Consider the following 17018-nt stretch of genomic DNA (forward strand, 5'->3'; position numbering starts at 1 on the left):
CGTTAATATTCATATTATATCCTCGTTTCAAGATATTGTCCAAACTGTTCAACTGACTTTCCAAGACCTTTGCTCTCTCTGACAAAATTACAATGTCGTCGGCAAACGTCAAAGTTTCTGTTTCTTCTCCTTGGACTTCAATTTCTACTTCAAATTATTCTTTTGTTTTCGTTACTGCTTGTTCAGTATATTGATTGAATGACGTTGGAGACAGTCTAGAGCACTGCCTCACTTCATTCTCAACCACCGCTTCCCTTTCATGCCCTTCAATTCTTACAAGTGACAATTTGTTTCTGTTCAACTTGTAAATAGACTTTCGCTCCCTGTACTTTTTCCCTGCTATCTTCAGAAATTCAAAGAAAACATTCTAGACAAGATTTTCAAAAGTTTTCCCTAACTCTAGAACTGCTACTAACGTAGATTTGCTTTACCTTAACTTATCTTCTACGAGAAGTCCTAGAGTCAGTATTGCCTCACATGTTCCTATGCATTTCCGGAATCCAAATTGATCCTCCGTGAGGTCGGCTTCTACCAGTTTTTCCATTATCCTGCTATGAATTCGTGTTTTGCAACCATGACTTATTAAACTGATAGATCGGTAATATCCAGACCTGTCAGGACCTGTTCTCTTTGTAACTGGAATTATGAAATTATTCTTGAAGTTTAAGGTTACCTCATCTGTCTCATACATCTTGCACAGCAGATGAGTTTTGTCATGGCCAGTTCTCCCAAGGCTTTCAGTAGTTGTGATGGAATATGACCTACTTCTGGGCCTCGTTTAGATTTAAGTATTTCAATGGTCTGTCAAATTCTTCTCACAGTATCATCTCACTTTTGTTTATGTTCTCTTCTGCCTCTATAACATTGCCTACCAGTTCATGCTCGACGTATGGACACTCTGTATACCCTCTCAAAATTCTAGTTTTCCATTCTTTGGTTAAGACTGGTTTTCCGTCTGCGCTCCTGATGGTCATACAGCCGCTTATCTTTTATCAAATCACTTCTTTAATTTTACTGTAGGTGATATTTATCTTTCCCCTAGTGTAACACGCTTCTAAATCCTTACATTTGTCCTCTAACCATTCCTGCCATCTTGTCATTCCTGCTTGAAGCGTCTTTCACCTGCTTCATTTACTGCATTTTTATATTTTACCCATTAATCAATTAAATGAAATATCCCCTGTGTTACCCAAGGATTTCTACATGGGCCTCCCTTTTAACCTATTTCATCGTCTGCTGCCCTCACTACTTCACCTCTCAAAGCTACCCAATCACATTCCTTTCCACTGATCTTGCCAAACGTTGCCTAATGCTCCCTCTGAAACTCTCAACAACCTCTAGTTCCTTCAACTTACCCAGATTCTATCTCCTTAATTTCGTACCTCTTTGCACTTTCATCAGTTTTGGCCAGCAGACCAAAATCAATAAATTGTGATCAGAGTCTACATCTGCCCTTGGAAACAATGAATAATCTAGTTCCTAAATCTCTGTCCTACCATTATACAATCAATATGAAACCTTTAAGTGCCAGATCTCTTCCACGAACAGAAGCTTTTTTCCTGATTCGTAAACCAAGTGTTAAAGATGATTAACATATGCTGTGTGCAAAATTCTACCACGTCGCTTTCTCTTTCATTACACCAGCTCCTTCATTACCCCATTTAATTTTCAACCCTGTATTCAGCTGACCGGAAGTCCTTTTATACCTGTCACCGAACTTCACTAATTCCCAGAATAAGTAACTGTAGCCTCTCCATATACCCTTTTAAATTTCCTAGCCTACCTCCCGGATTAAAGGATCTAATATTCCATGCTCCGATCTGTAGAACGTCAGTTTTGTATCTCGTGACGACTACATCCTCCTGAGTAGTCCTTGTTCGGATATCCGAATGGGGTAATATTTTACCTCCGGAATATTTTACTCAAGAGGATGTCACCATTATTTACCCATACAGTAGAGGTGCATGCCCTCGGGAAAAATTACAGCTGTGGTTTCCTCTTGTTTTCAGCCTTTCGCCGTACCAGCACAGCACGGTCCTTTTGGTTAATGTTACAAGGCCAGATCAATCAATCATCCTGACTGTTGCCCCTGCAACTGCTGAAAAGTCTGCTGCCCCCCTTCAGGAGCCATACGCTTGTCTGGCCTCTCAAAAGACACTCTTCCATTGTGGTCGCATGTATGGTGCGCCCATCCGTATCAGTGAGGTACGCAAGCCTCCTCAACAGCGGCAAGGTCCATGGTTCACAGACACGGGAATTAAGGAATGTGAACGAATTCTAGCAAATACAAGACTTAGACAAGGGTGTGTCTTATTATCCAGCCTTTATCATATGCATACGATGATATTTTAAAGAAATGAAAATATCTCTTGGATCCAAGAATTATACAGAGGTGTCCACTGTTTAGAAGTCCATGACTTGCAAACTAATTGACGGAGTTGTCTCATTTTTGAGTCCAGCTTAAAGATATCACTGTAGGTCACCATTAATATCCACACACAAACGATGTCGCTGAACTGCAGCACGAACTACTGACTCCAACGCGTTCAGTTGGATATTTACACATGAATGTACGATGGAATCTCGGCGTTCATCCAATTTGCGTGGCTTTTGTCGATAAACGAAGTCTTTTGGGGTCCCTACAGGTAAAAGTCCAGAGGAGTTAGGTCTGGGGAACGTGGTGGATACTCCACAGCACCTCTACGGCCTATTCACCTTCCTGGCAGATTTTCGTCGAGATACACCCTAACACGATTTTGGTAGTGGGCTGGGGAGCCATCTAGTTTCAAGTAAACTCTTCCGTCTCCATATAAGTCTCGGATGGCAGGTAAAATGGATATCTGAAGCTTGTGAAGGTACACCTCAGTGGTAACTGTGCCGTCAAAGAAGAATAGCCCAATAAAACCCCGGTAAGACAACTCACACCACATATTTACTCCTGGCAGATCCACGGCTTTGTCTACATGGACATTCGGATTTTCGGCGGCCCAGTAGATGCAATTTTGGGGATTTACTGTACCATTGAGTTTGAACTGTGCCTCATCAGACCACACAATCGTCTCTGCAAACTCTTCATCTTTGCACACCATGTTAGTAAACAACTCGCAGTACTCCATTTTACGATCTGGGTTGCCCTCGTTCATTGCGTGTAGCAATCGTGGGATGTAGCACTTCCACTTTGCTGTATTCAAAATTCGCCGAACACTTGAGCGACTAACTCCAGTTTCACGGGCACACTGTCTCACAGACTTCTGTGGTGAGCGGGTGAATTGATGTAACACAAGACGGGAGTTAGCTCGACTTGTTACTGTTACAGGTCCTCCAGATAGTTGTTTGTGTACATCGTTAACACAGCCTTCGGCTTCAAATTTGTCTCGAATGCGACAAGTCGAAAAACATGTCGGTGGCTCTGTTTGATACTCACTTCGCCATTGCCATTGACCCTCATTAATGTTTTCGTACTTAAAATACCACTTCAAAACTGACTCCCTTTCATCGAATGTAAGCCATACGCCAGCCATGTTTACTCGAGTAACTAAGTGCTACTAAGAACAAAACATCTGGCGACTGTCATCTGACAAAACAAAACATTGCAATACAACGCTTTTGTGGCGATTGCCGGAACTACAAACTGTTACACTACCAAAGATGAGACAACTCCGTCAATTAGTTTGCCAGTTAGGGACTTTTAAACTGTGGATATATTTTTTTGGACCCCTCTGTATTATAAAGCAATGTCCGCTGAAATACTCTCCTATTTTCAGACAACTATATAACAATTCAAGTAAATGAAACACAGTTACAGAAATCGAAATAGTTTGCAGAATTAATGTGAATATTATTATTGAAAACTCCAGCTGTTAGAGGAATGGATCCAGTCAGGTAGACTGTCATAGGACACATCACTTTAGAGTAACTATAGAATTTTAAATATCTTTCCTGCGACAAAGTTTCTATAGAAACAAGGACATTCTAAAGAAATTAGGCAAATATAAAGCTTTATGTGGGAGCATCAAGGTCCTTTTAAAAATAAAGTTAGCAAGGAAACGAAAATAAGTTTTTGTGAACTAATAGCTTTATTTATATTTCTCATTGCCGGCGATGCCCTGATGCCCACTCAAAACATATGAGTAAAATAGGCAGAAATGAGATTTTTAAGAAGTATTACAGAATGCGACAGGGTGGATTGGATACTGAAGGAAGATATTGGCGGAAAACTAAATGTAGAATTGGTTCAAATTAAAATATTAAATAACAGAATTGGACCGACCACTCACAAAGCCTGGAAAATATCAGATTTCCAAGTCAGAACTGGATTACATGCCGAAAGGATTAAGTGATCGAGGACGACCCAGGACACATTGAAGACGACTGTGAAGCAGGCAAGACTGTCTAATCAACGAAATGGAGGAGACTACATAACGCACTGGTGTATCGTATATTTTTACTGCGAAAAGGTGCACCTCCTCATGGCTCTAGAAGCCTCGAAATCGATGATTGTATAATAAAATGAACATATCTGTGCAGTCTGAAGTATTTTTTCTTTTTCGCCAAACAACATTTGTATTTTATTTCCTCTACGTTAACACGACATTCGATCTCTTGATGATGGCAGCACATCCCTGGCGCTATTTCATTAAGTAATGACTTTTCCTTAACCCTGCTGTTCAGTTGAGATCTAAATGATCCAAAACGGTTGTAAATTTCGTTTCTCGTTATTTAAATACCCAGGTAACTTTACGAATGTAGGTATTTTGTCTGCAAGTGCATGAGCGATACAGGCACACAGATACTTTAAAATATTTTAAGCACTTTTGTCAACAACCTTAATTGTGACATGTATAAAATTGGGATGCTAATGACCTAGCATAAATTTCATTACTCTACTGTGACATATCTTTTAGTTTTCTGTTGTACTTTATGGTAATAATTATTTTTATCGCTCCACCTTAGTTTGAACCATCAACCAAACCTCTGTGTTTGCAAAAATTACCTACTCACTCGATTTTTTTCTAGAAATTTTTCAGCATTTCTCAGATGGTTCAATCTGTACAGTTTCTTCTCAGTTTCAATTGTGACACATGGCAGTTAGACCACTGACTGATGTCGAGTTGCGAGAATTAACAATCACCTCAACAGATGAAGAAAAATTTTCATTAATGTATCTAGCAAGTGGTCTGATCACAGCAACGACAGCTCGCAGTCTCTTCAAAATAACGTACAGCCTTCTCTTTCTAAAAATGGGAATACTGAATGGCAGATGAACCCAATAGCCTAGCGTGGCCACCTGTCAGCTTCTATTGTCATCACGAGTACACCAGGAGTTACCAGGTTTTCAGCCAGCAGCATAAGTGACGTAAGAAGTTAATCGGATGTGGTATTTTACACTGTGTCTGAAAATGAAATAACAGAGATATAAGATATTGAAGAGCAGTTCATCGTCAATAATGGACAAAAATTGATGTTTCTGTCCTTCATTCTTCCTTAGATTGCTTATTTCTAGCGAGCTTATATCGATCACATGGGAAATCTAAAAGCAGTTTGTGACATAAGGCTAGTGTCTAGAACGTATTTTGAGCAATCATGTAAGATAGTCATGTAAGACACTATGCAACTTGAGATTTGATAAAAACTCCATTAGAAATGAAGGACGACATACTTGTTGCACTTCATAGTATTTGGTAGCTGGTGGAAGTCCTTAACTGTTACTGTCTAGAAATAAGCAGCGATTAGAGGCTGCTATATATTCAGTCAGCGTATCACAAGTGAAACAACAAGAAACAGTATCATAAAATTTTTGCACCACCAAAACTTGATACACACTGAAAGCCCAAATTTATATAGTAAGGAAAGCGGAGCAGCAACAGAAAAAAATCAGGGAATGAAGGTAGTTGATGATCTTACTTCTCAGTTGCGAGGTCAGACTATCACATCTGACCTTATATACATACATATATATATATATATATATATATATATATATATATATATATATATATATATATATTACAGACTGTGGTTAATAATGGATAAGCAAGGGTAGACCACGCCTCTTCTGGAGAAAAGCACACATATATTTGAAAATATTGTCCTATTGGACCAAACTACTGAGGTCATCGCTCCCCAGGCTTACACACTACTTAATCTGAATCAAACTAACTTATTCTAAGAACAACACACACATCCATGCCCGAGGGAGGACTCGAACCTCCGACGGGGGCAGCCGCGCGAACTGTGGCAAGCCCCCTGAGACCGCGCGGCAACCCTTCCCAGTGTGACTGTCAGCTTCCATCGTAATCTAAAACAGAACTGCATGCTAGTTCAAAATATTGAAATAATGGAAAGTTTTGGAGGAACACTGCCAGATGTAAGTGCAGAGCCAAACGCCAGAACAGTCAGGAACCCTGCTGAGCTCTTCTTAGACGGGAGGCGGCAGTTCCCACAGACGTGCCCTGCATGCATCTTTGTGATTCCCCAGGGTACTGCCATGCAGATGGACAACAGTTAGAGCATCCTGTAGCGACCTCTGGGAGAAAAATTTCTTGAGGGTGGAGAGAGGATGAATTTTTACCGAAAGGCACTACTGTCGGTTGAAGGCAGAAAGCCGGCATTTCTGATGGATATTGGAGGTCGCTATCTTTCATCCGTGGAATGAGAACCCCAAGACAGGCGTCTGAAAACCGAGCGAAACTGCCGGAGACTTATCTTTTCCAAAAAAAAAAAAAAAAAAAAAAAAAAAGCTTCTGAAAGACCTAAGACACATTGGCTTTCCTTCATCGGAACTGTTTCCAGAGACACAGAGAAGTATTAACAGTGACGAAGGAGTGCTGCCACATTGGACGAGTATAGTGAAGTCGAGAAATAGTGAAGAATATCTTTATCAGAAATGAATGATAGAATAGATATCATTCGCTAACCAAGTAAAACATAGTCATTATCTTCAAGGACCATTCTGTCTAGTTGGAGCTTCGAAGATGATGGAGTAATCATACCAGCACTAACACACATTACCACTATTAAACGTTTATTAAGAAGTTGCCACAGGCTGCCTTTACTGTGTATGAAGCACTAATTGTCATAAGAATATCAATTTACCTTATAATTAATTTTCTGACTTTTGGTACGGAAATAAATCCAGAGAATTAGAATACGTGTATCACTTTCTATCGACTCCTCCCAACGAAGATGCATTACAATTACAAAATTAACATCTACATCGAAGATCCCAAAAGAAACTGGTAGAAGGAAGGCCGTGAAAGTATAAACCTGAAAATGGACTATCATATAAATGCTGTGATGTATGAAAATGATCTTATTGTATTATAAAATACACAGGTACACTTACAACACTCTGCGTATAACTTATATGAGCTGGGAAGAAAACACTACAGTCTAGAAATACTTGCTACTAAACCAAAGTTACGGCCCTCAATGAAAAATTCCTATTCGATCTAAGACTGTTATCGAAAAAGTCGGTCTTCGAAAACAACACACTTGAGCAAGTCTCCAGTAAAAGTTATTTAAACAGCGACTTAAGTTTGGACGTAGACAAAGACGTAGACAAAACCATTAAATTTCAACATTTGGAACTAAAAACAAAATCTTGAGAAATGAAATTAGCAAAGCACAATATTAAAACTGTATAAAACAAAGGCGGTGCCTCTGCTAATTTATAGCAGCGAATCGTGTACTGTGAGAAAAAGAAACAAAAATGATATGCAGTCAGAAGGAATGCAATTTTTTAGAACACCTGTTCAGCGCTCATAGGCAGCACACCGCGCCTTGTGCACGCGGCGCTTGGGGACCACAGCACTGTTACGACACCTGACTATGGCTTAAAAAAGTCCGGTCACGTCAAAATACAGAAATTTACAACTGAAGCGGTATTTTCAACCTCTTCTTAGTTTGGAACGACACATGAAGTCTCCTCGTAAAAATGCAACAAACGGACATTTGTCTTTATGCAGTCTATTTTCTAAGCTATGTTATTAATATGCTTATGATTTAGAATGGTTCAGCATACTCCAATAATTATGAGAACTGGTACTTACTAATAATTATTTTCGTTTCGATCAATTTGCTCTCGCAAGTTTGAAATTCCAAGTGATCATATGTATTATTTCTTGAGTCGACATCTCATTTTCTTTTTCAACACATTGCAATCGCACAGGGATGAACGAGGTATCGTTAGAAACGTTTTTTAACCGGATTCTGACACGGAATACCGATTTTGCGCTAAAGCTTACTCGTAATCGAATATTTTAGCAAAAAGGAAGATAAGCTGTCAGTCACGATTAAGAGACTCCTTTATCACATTATCTTATTAAAAACACCATTTCATTAACTTATTAACTATATTATTTGTATACAGAATTGTCACAGATAATAACCTTGCCCACTGCTGTAATCGATTATCTCTGACCCTCGTGTTGGTAGACTTTTCTAAACGAATGTCCTCCCGGAACGACAACATGTTTGTCATTGTCACCAGTATTTCTGATTTACCTATTTCTATTATGCCATAACATGCTTACTGTAGTTAAAATGTTGTCGATTTAGATTTATAAGTTATGTGGCCCTCTGCCCGTGGTACAAGCCAGGGAAAACATTCCGAATGCAAAGCACATTTTTAGGTACATGGAAACACATACGCAAGGATATATCATAAATCCATGATAAACATTTCACGTCGCTCGGTTCTTTCACAAGATGTGTTCTCTTCAGTCGCACACATATGCTTGTCACAACGATTACATTTATCAAAGTTACTATGCAGTTCAAGAGACCTCTTCAAGTCTCAGACACAAGTGCAAACTGAAACGACATTTGACAATCTCTAATAAGACCAAGATTCGGATCCGTGTCTCCTGCTTACTGAGCAGGAGCGAGCATCAGTAAGACACCCTGGCACAGCGGCTTTGCACAACTGCACGGACTAGCACAGACTTCCCATCTCAGTCCATATTCCCATTCACGCCTCAGCCTATTTCGTGTTCTCTATAGACTTGAAAAGCACTGTAGAGTCTCTCCAACTACACTACTGGCCATTAAAATTGCTACACCAAGAAGAAATCCAGATAATAAACGGGTATTCATTGGACAAATAATTTATTCTAGAACTGACATGTGATTACACTTTCACGCAATTTGGGTGCACAGATCTTGAGAAATCAGTACCCAGAACAACCACCTCTGGCTATAATAACGGCCTTGATACGCCAGGGCATTGAGTCAAACAGAGCTTGGATGGCGTGTACAGGTACAACTGCCCATGCAGCTTCAACACGATACCACAGTTCATCAAGAGTAGTGATTGGCGTATTGTGACGAGCCAGTTGCTCGGCCGCCATTGGCCAGACGTTTTCAATTGGTGAGAGATCTGGAGACTGTGCTGGCGAGGGCAGCATTCAAATATTTTCTGTATCCAGAAAGGCCCGTACAGGACCTGCTACATGCGGTCGTGCAGTATCCTGCTGAAATGTAGTGATTCGCAGGGATCGAATGAAGGGTAGAGCTGAGGGTCGTAATACACTCCTGGAAATTGAAATAAGAACACCGTGAATTCATTGTCCCAGGAAGGGGAAACTTTATTGACACATTCCTGGGGTCAGATACATCACATGATCACACTGACAGAACCACAGGCACATAGATACAGGCAACAGAGCATGCACAATGTCGGCACTAGTACAGTGTATATCCACCTTTAGCAGCAATGCAGGCTGCTATTCTCCCATGGAGACGATCGTAGAGATGCTGGATGTAGTCCTGTGGAACGGCTTGCCATGCCATTTCCACCTGGCGCCTCAGTTGGCCCAGCGTTCGTGCTGGACGTGCAGACCGCGTGAGACGACGCTTCATCCAGTTCCAAACATGCTCAATGGGGGACAGATCCGGAGATCTTGCTGGCCAGGGTAGTTGACTTACACCTTCTAGTGCACGTTGGGTGGCACGGGATACATGCAGACGTGCATTGTCCTGTTGGAACAGCAAGTTCCCTTGCCGGTCTAGGAATGGTAGAACGATGGGTTCGATGACGGTTTGGATGTACCGTGCACTATTCAGTGTCCCCTCGACGATCACCAGTGGTGTACGGCCAGTGTAGGAGATCGCTCCCCACACCATGATGCCGGGTGTTGGCCCTGTGTGCCTCGGTCGTATGCAGTCCTGATTGTGGCGCTCACCTGAACGGCGCCAAACACGCATACGACCATCATTGGCACCAAGGCAGAAGCGACTCTCATCGCTGAAGACGACACGTCTCCATTCGTCCCTCCATTCACGCCTGTCGCGACACCACTGGAGGCGGGCTGCACGATGTTGGGGCGTGAGCGGAAGACGGCCTAACGGTGTGCGGGACCGTAGCCCAGCTTCATGGAGACGGTTGCGAATGGTCCTCGCCGATACCCCAGGAGCAACAGTGTCCCTAATTTGCTGGGAAGTGGCGGTGCGGTCCCCTACGGCACTGCGTAGGATCCTACGGTCTTGGCGTGCATCCGTGCGTCGCTGCGGTCTGGTCCCAGGTCGACGGGCACGTGCACCTTCCACCGACCACTGGCGACAACATCGATGTACTGTGGAGACCTCACGCCCCACGTGTTGAGCAATTCGGCGGTACGTCCACCCGGCCTCCCGCATGCCCACTATACGCCCTCGCTCAAAGTCCGTCAACTGCACATACGGTTCACGTCCACGCTGTGGCGGCATGCTACCAGTGTTAAAGACTGCGATGGAGCTCCGTATGCCACGGCAAACTGGCTGACACTGACGGCGGCGGTGCACAAATGCTGCGCAGCTAGCGCCATTCGACGGCCAACACCGCGGTTCCTGGTGTGTCCGCTGTGCCGTGCGTGTGATCATTGCTTGTACAGCCCTCTCGCAGTGTCCGGAGCAGGTATGGTGGGTCTGACACACCGGTGTCAATGTGTTCTTTTTTCCATTTCCAGGAGTGTACATCTGTAATGTAACGTCCACTGCTCAATGTGCCGTCAGTGCGAACAAGAGGCGACCGAGACGTGTAACCAATGGCACCCTATACCATCAAGCCGGGTGATACGCCAGTACGGCGATGACGAATACACGCTTCCAATGTGCGTTCACCGCGATGTAGGCAAACACGGATGCGACCATCACGATGCTATAAACAGAACCTGGATTCATCCGAAAAAATGACGTTTTGCCATTCGTGTACCCAGGTCCGTCGTTGGGTACACCACCGCAAGCGCTCCTGTTTGTGATGCAGCGTCAAGGATAACTGCAGCCATGGTCTCCGAACTGGTAGTCCGTGCTGCTGCAAACGTCGTCGTCCTGATGTCAGCACGTTGTAGATGTCACCACCGGCGCCAATCTTGTTCACAAATGGCTCTGAGCACTATGCGACTTAACTTCTGAGGTCATCAGTCGCCTAGATCTTAGAACTAATTAAACCTAACTAACCTAAGGACATCACACACATCCATGCCCGAGGCAGGATTCCAGGATTCGAACCTGCGAGCATAGCGGTCCCTCGGTTCCAGACTGTAGCGCCTAGAACCGCACGGCCTCTCCGGCCGGCGCCAACCTTGTGTGAATGCTCTGAAATGCTAATTATTTGCATATTATAGCATGTTCTTCCTGTCGATTAAATTTCGCGTCTGTACCACGTCATCTTTGTGGTGTAACAATTTTAATGGCCAGTAGTGTATATCGGAACAGCAAGTCAGCATTGTTCGAAACGAGGGATCCTCCCTAAAGCCATTCATAGACGCTGTAATTAATGAAACTAGATGGTCCCAGAGCCCTATTCTGGTCCCAGTATTTATGATGTATACATGCCGACTGAAGCGACTACACTTTTTCCACATACTGTCATTATTCAACACTGTAAAAGTGTGAAACATTAGGACGGGTACCCTGGCGATTAGTACTGCATTTTGCCAAAACTGTCGCTGGAGCTACTCTTTACAGTGAGATGGTATTCTGCAGATACTTCGATGCGATTAGCTAATCTTCAGCAAATAAAAGGACTTTACAGGGAGCAACTGAGATACCAAACCACTTAACAAATACTGTTTGATGCTTCGAAGAAAAACATGAGGAATCAAAGTATTACTTTGACATACCTCTGATGACTACATCTACTCGGGCATTTATTAGTTATTTATTTTTTGATTGCATGCAATTAACTTACGTAGGGGCACGTACAGGCTGTTGGGAAAGGGAAGTTTTACAAAGCCAGATCAACGAAAGAGTAAACAGAAGGGCGTTTGCAAACGAGTGCGGAGGATGTTTGTGCTCTGGGGCCGGGAGTCCCCTGAGCAAACAGAGGGATTAGCGGGCTGTTTGCTCCGCAGTAGCCCGCCGCTGAGCCACGCGCCACCTGCCACTCCGCTCTCGCGACAACTACTGTACTTCCAAATGCTGCCTACAAAACAGCGCGCAGGTTATCCCTGGCTAAAGTGCCCCTAACTGTACTACAACGCTTCCAAATGGCGCACCACGTCGTCAGCGCTCTTCAGCAACATCAGCCAGCTAAGCGAGTCACAATATGCTACTAAATAAACCAGTTGATGGAGGAGGGAGGGGGAACTCATACCCACCACTGCAAGTGTTTTTTACCGTTCCCAACTCCCAAAGTCACAATTTATTTACGTATTTTTGAGTCATCATCCTTCTGTGATTTTAATTTAATGCGGCCAGCCACCACAGAATTCTCTCCATTTCAACTACTTCCATCTCAGAAAATCACTCATACCTAACGTCGTCAATTGTCTGACGGACGTGTTTCCGTCTCGTTCTTCCTCTGCAGTTTCTGCCCTCTACAGCTCTCTCCAGTACGGCGGAAGCTATCCGCGACGATTAACACGTGACAATGAAAAGCAGGATATTGCATATGTTCTACAGGATAAGTTTACTTATCTAATAGGTTCTATGCTTTCAAGGCATCACAATGTAACCGAATATTGTCGTCAAAGAAGTTACAATATTTGTAATGCAAAATTTTCCTCGTCTAGACTGAGGTTTTCTAATATACGCGGTGAAGAAAAACTGTAGCACGAAATTTTAACCCTGCATATCTGATACCAGTACGAACCAAAATTAGTAATGCTGTGTTGGTCCACAACGCACCATTTTCAATGTACGGAAACTTGGCGTCAGTCACTCCTATTAGCCGTGGGCTTGCCCTCTTGCCGTTCGTCGGTTGACTGCCACCGCTATGGTTGACGGTTCACACAAGCCGCCAGTCACATCTGGGCAACGCCAGGAATCTTTGAAAGAGTTCGGCAAAACACCGTTCGACGTTACCAGGCTAATGTCGCGTCACAGAGTAGCCAGTTCGAACACCTGCTTTAAGTAAGCCATGTGCTAGCTACAAAAAAGGCCCTTCTCAGGGCCGATACAATTTGTAAAAGAATTTCTGTATGTGAAATAACAGCTGTTGATGGGTTTGTTCCTGGTACGTCTTATCGTGAAACTACAATGGATACGTCGGGAACGTGGCGGATTCGCCCCCAGGACCCCAGCTTGGATGGCTGGCGCGCTACCTCCGAGCGTGCGGGCCGCCTTAGATACATCGCTTTCTCCGGCGGGCAAAGCATTTGCGGCTATGCGTTGTCCAGAACAGCCGGCAATGTGGCAATCCCGTGGCCAACGGGAGCGCGTGGTGCCAAGTTTCCGTGGTTTAAAATTGTGATTTTTCGATCTATATAATATTAATTATTTTGATGCCTACTGGCATCAGCTATCCTGGGATAAAATTTCGTGACACAATTTTTCTCCACCCTGTATAAGAAAACTATTTCTCGTTTATCCTATTCTTTGATGTTATCTTTAAATTATTGGAAATATCAAGGGTAATCTCCTAGAATTCAGGTAATGTTCGTGTAGTTCTCAGTTTGCTTACTAAGGGGCCCTTCCTCTCTCATACTCTGCGAAATTACTCTTCTGCTATCCGACGTAACGCTGTGAAGTTCGTCGCGGTCGCCAAAACAAATTACATTTCCTGTAAGAGAAAATTCGGAATTTGTCTATGCAATCGCAAGACACGAAATTGGAATTTGGTGGTATTATCCGTTATCCGTGCGAGGTAAACCTCGAAAAGTAAGAAAACAATTTTGTGGTGAGAAAAATTATTCCCTGCACAGTACTACCAAAGTCCATCCGTCAGAACTTCTATTGCGGTGTGCAACATAGGGGAATCATACACATAGAATCACTTTAAAATTTCGTAATGTTTTTATATTTAACAAGGATGTATTTTTCCACACTCTTCTCAAGCAGTATTAATTATCAGTAATTAGCATTAGTATTTAACTTATATCGACTTCCTCCTTTCATTGTGTTTTAGAATTTCTAAATTTCGCAAAATGAGTGACTTTCAATAACCAATTCCAATATTTGCAAAGTCCAGAGAGAATCGCTGCGCGACACAGAGCGCATAGCTATTCTCTCACAGTGACAGATCAGAGATTGGCTGTCATATAATAATATTTAGTGAAATCTCGGACAGTGCAGTGGAAATTCAATTTAAAGGTAGACAGTTGAACAACAAATAAAGGGAGTAAACCAGGAATAAACATTAACACCAAACCCGAGGAGCAGCGCCTGTATAAAAACTCAAACTAAGGAAACAGTCCTAATACAATAAAATTAGTACTTGAAGAGACGACTAAAGAATAGGTTTAAGAGGTGTTGTTTATGTAAAGTGATACAAAAAACGAGATAAAAGATAGAACTGAGAGTTGTAACAACATGATATTTGGCGTTCGTAGGCAATCACAACGAAATAAAAATAATAAATACTGACATTGGCAGTTCCTTTGTGTCGTTCCATTTTATTGTACACTGACTTCGGTTTGTGCAGTTTCAGCTACATAAAGGGATCTACATCTACATCTACATCTACATGACTACCCTGCAATTCACAATTAAGTGCTTGGCAGAGGATTCATCGAACCACAATCATACTATCTCTCTACCATTCCACTCCCGAACAGTGCGCGGGAAAGACGAACACCTAAACCTTTCCGTTCGAGCTTTGATTTCTCTTATCTTATTATGATTATCATTCCTACCAATGTAGGTTGGGTTCAAATGGTTCAAATGGCTCTGAGCACTATGGGACTCAACTGCTGAGGTCATTAGTCCCCTAGAACTTAGAACTAGTTAAACCTAACTAACCTAAGGACATCACAAACATCCATGCCCGAGGCAGGATTCGAACCTGCGACCGTAGCGGTCTTGCGGTTCCAGACTGCAGCGCCTTTAACCGCACGGCCACTTCGGCCGGCCTGTAGGTTGGGCTCAACAAAATATTTTCGCATTCGGAAGAGAAAGTTGGTGACTGTAATTTCGTAAATAGATCTCGCCGCGACGGAAACCGTCTTTGCTTTAATAACTTCCATCCCAACTCGCGTATCATATCTGCCACACTCTCTCCCCTATTACGCGATAATACAAAACGAGCTGCATTTTTTTGCACCCTTTCGATGTCCTCTGTCAATCCCACCTGGTAAGGATCCCACACCGCGCAGCAATATTCTAGCAGAGGACAAACGAGTGTAGTGTAAGCTGTCTCTTTAAAGGAGTTGTTGCATCTTCTAAGTGTCCTGCCAATGAAACACTACCTTTGGCTCGCCTTCCCCACAATATTATCTATGTGGTCTTTCCGACTGAAGTTGTTCGTAATTTTAACACCCAGGTACTTGGTTGAATTGACAGCCTTGAGAATTGCACTATTCATCAAGTAATCGAATTCCAATGGATATTTTTTGGAATTCATGTGGATCACCTCACACTTTTCGTTATTTAGCGTCCACTGCCACCTGCCACACCATACACCAAACTTTTCTAAATCGCTTTGCAACTGATACTGGTCTTCGGTTGACCTTACTAGACGGTAAATTACAGCATCATCTGCGAACAACCTAAGAGAACTGCTCAGATTGTCACCCATGTCATTTGTATAGATCAGGAACAGCAGAGGTCCTAGGACGCTTCCCTGGGGAACACCTGATATCACTTCAGTTTTGCTCGATGATTTGCCGTCTATTACTACAAACTGTGACCTTCCTGACAGGAAATCACAAATCCAGTCGCACAACTGAGACGATACCCCATAGGCCCGCAGCTTGACTAGAAATCGCTTGTGAGGAGCGGTGTCAAAAGCTTTCCGGAAATTCAGAAATACGGGATCAACCTGAGATCCCCTGTCATTAGCGGCCATTACTTCGTCCGAATAAAGAGCTAGCTGCGTTGCACAAGAACGATGCTTTCTGAAACCATGCTGATTACGTATCAATAGATCGTTCCCTTCGAGGTGATTCATAATGTTTGAATACAGTATATGCTCCAAAACCCTACCGCAAACCGTCGTCAATGATATAGGTCTGTAGTTCGATGGATTACTCCTACTGCCCTTCTTAAACACTGGTGCGACCCGCCCAATTTTCCAATCTGTAGGCACAGATCTATCGGTGAGCGAGCGGTTGTATATAATTGCTAAGTAGGGAGCTATTGTATCAGCGTAATCTGAAAGGAACCTAATCGGTATACAATCTGGACCTGAAGACTTGCCCGTATCAAACGATTTGAGTTGCTTCGCAACCCCTAAGCTATCTACTTCTAAGAAACTCATGCTAGCAGCTGTTCGTGTTTCAAATTCTGGAATATTCCATTCGTCTTCCCTGGTGAAGGAATTTCGGAAAACTGCGTTCAATAACTCCGCTTTAGCGGCACAGTCGTTGGTAACAGTACCACCGGCACTGCGCAGCGAAGGTTTTGACTGCGTCTTGCCGCTTGTGTACTTTACATACGACCAGAATTTCTTCGGATTTTCTACCAAATTTCGAGACAATGTTTCGTTGTGGAACCTATTAAAGGCATCTCGCATTGAACTCCGTGCAAAATTTCGCGCGTCTGTAAATTTTAGCCAATCTTCGGGATTTCGCGTTCCTCAGAACCTCACATGCTTTTTCCGTTGCCTCTGCAACAGCGTTCGGACCTGATTTGTGTACCATGGGGGATCAGTTCCATCTCTT

The sequence above is a fragment of the Schistocerca americana genome, chromosome 1 (genome assembly GCF_021461395.2).
Source record: "Schistocerca americana isolate TAMUIC-IGC-003095 chromosome 1, iqSchAmer2.1, whole genome shotgun sequence".
NCBI lineage: Eukaryota > Metazoa > Arthropoda > Insecta > Orthoptera > Acrididae > Schistocerca > Schistocerca americana.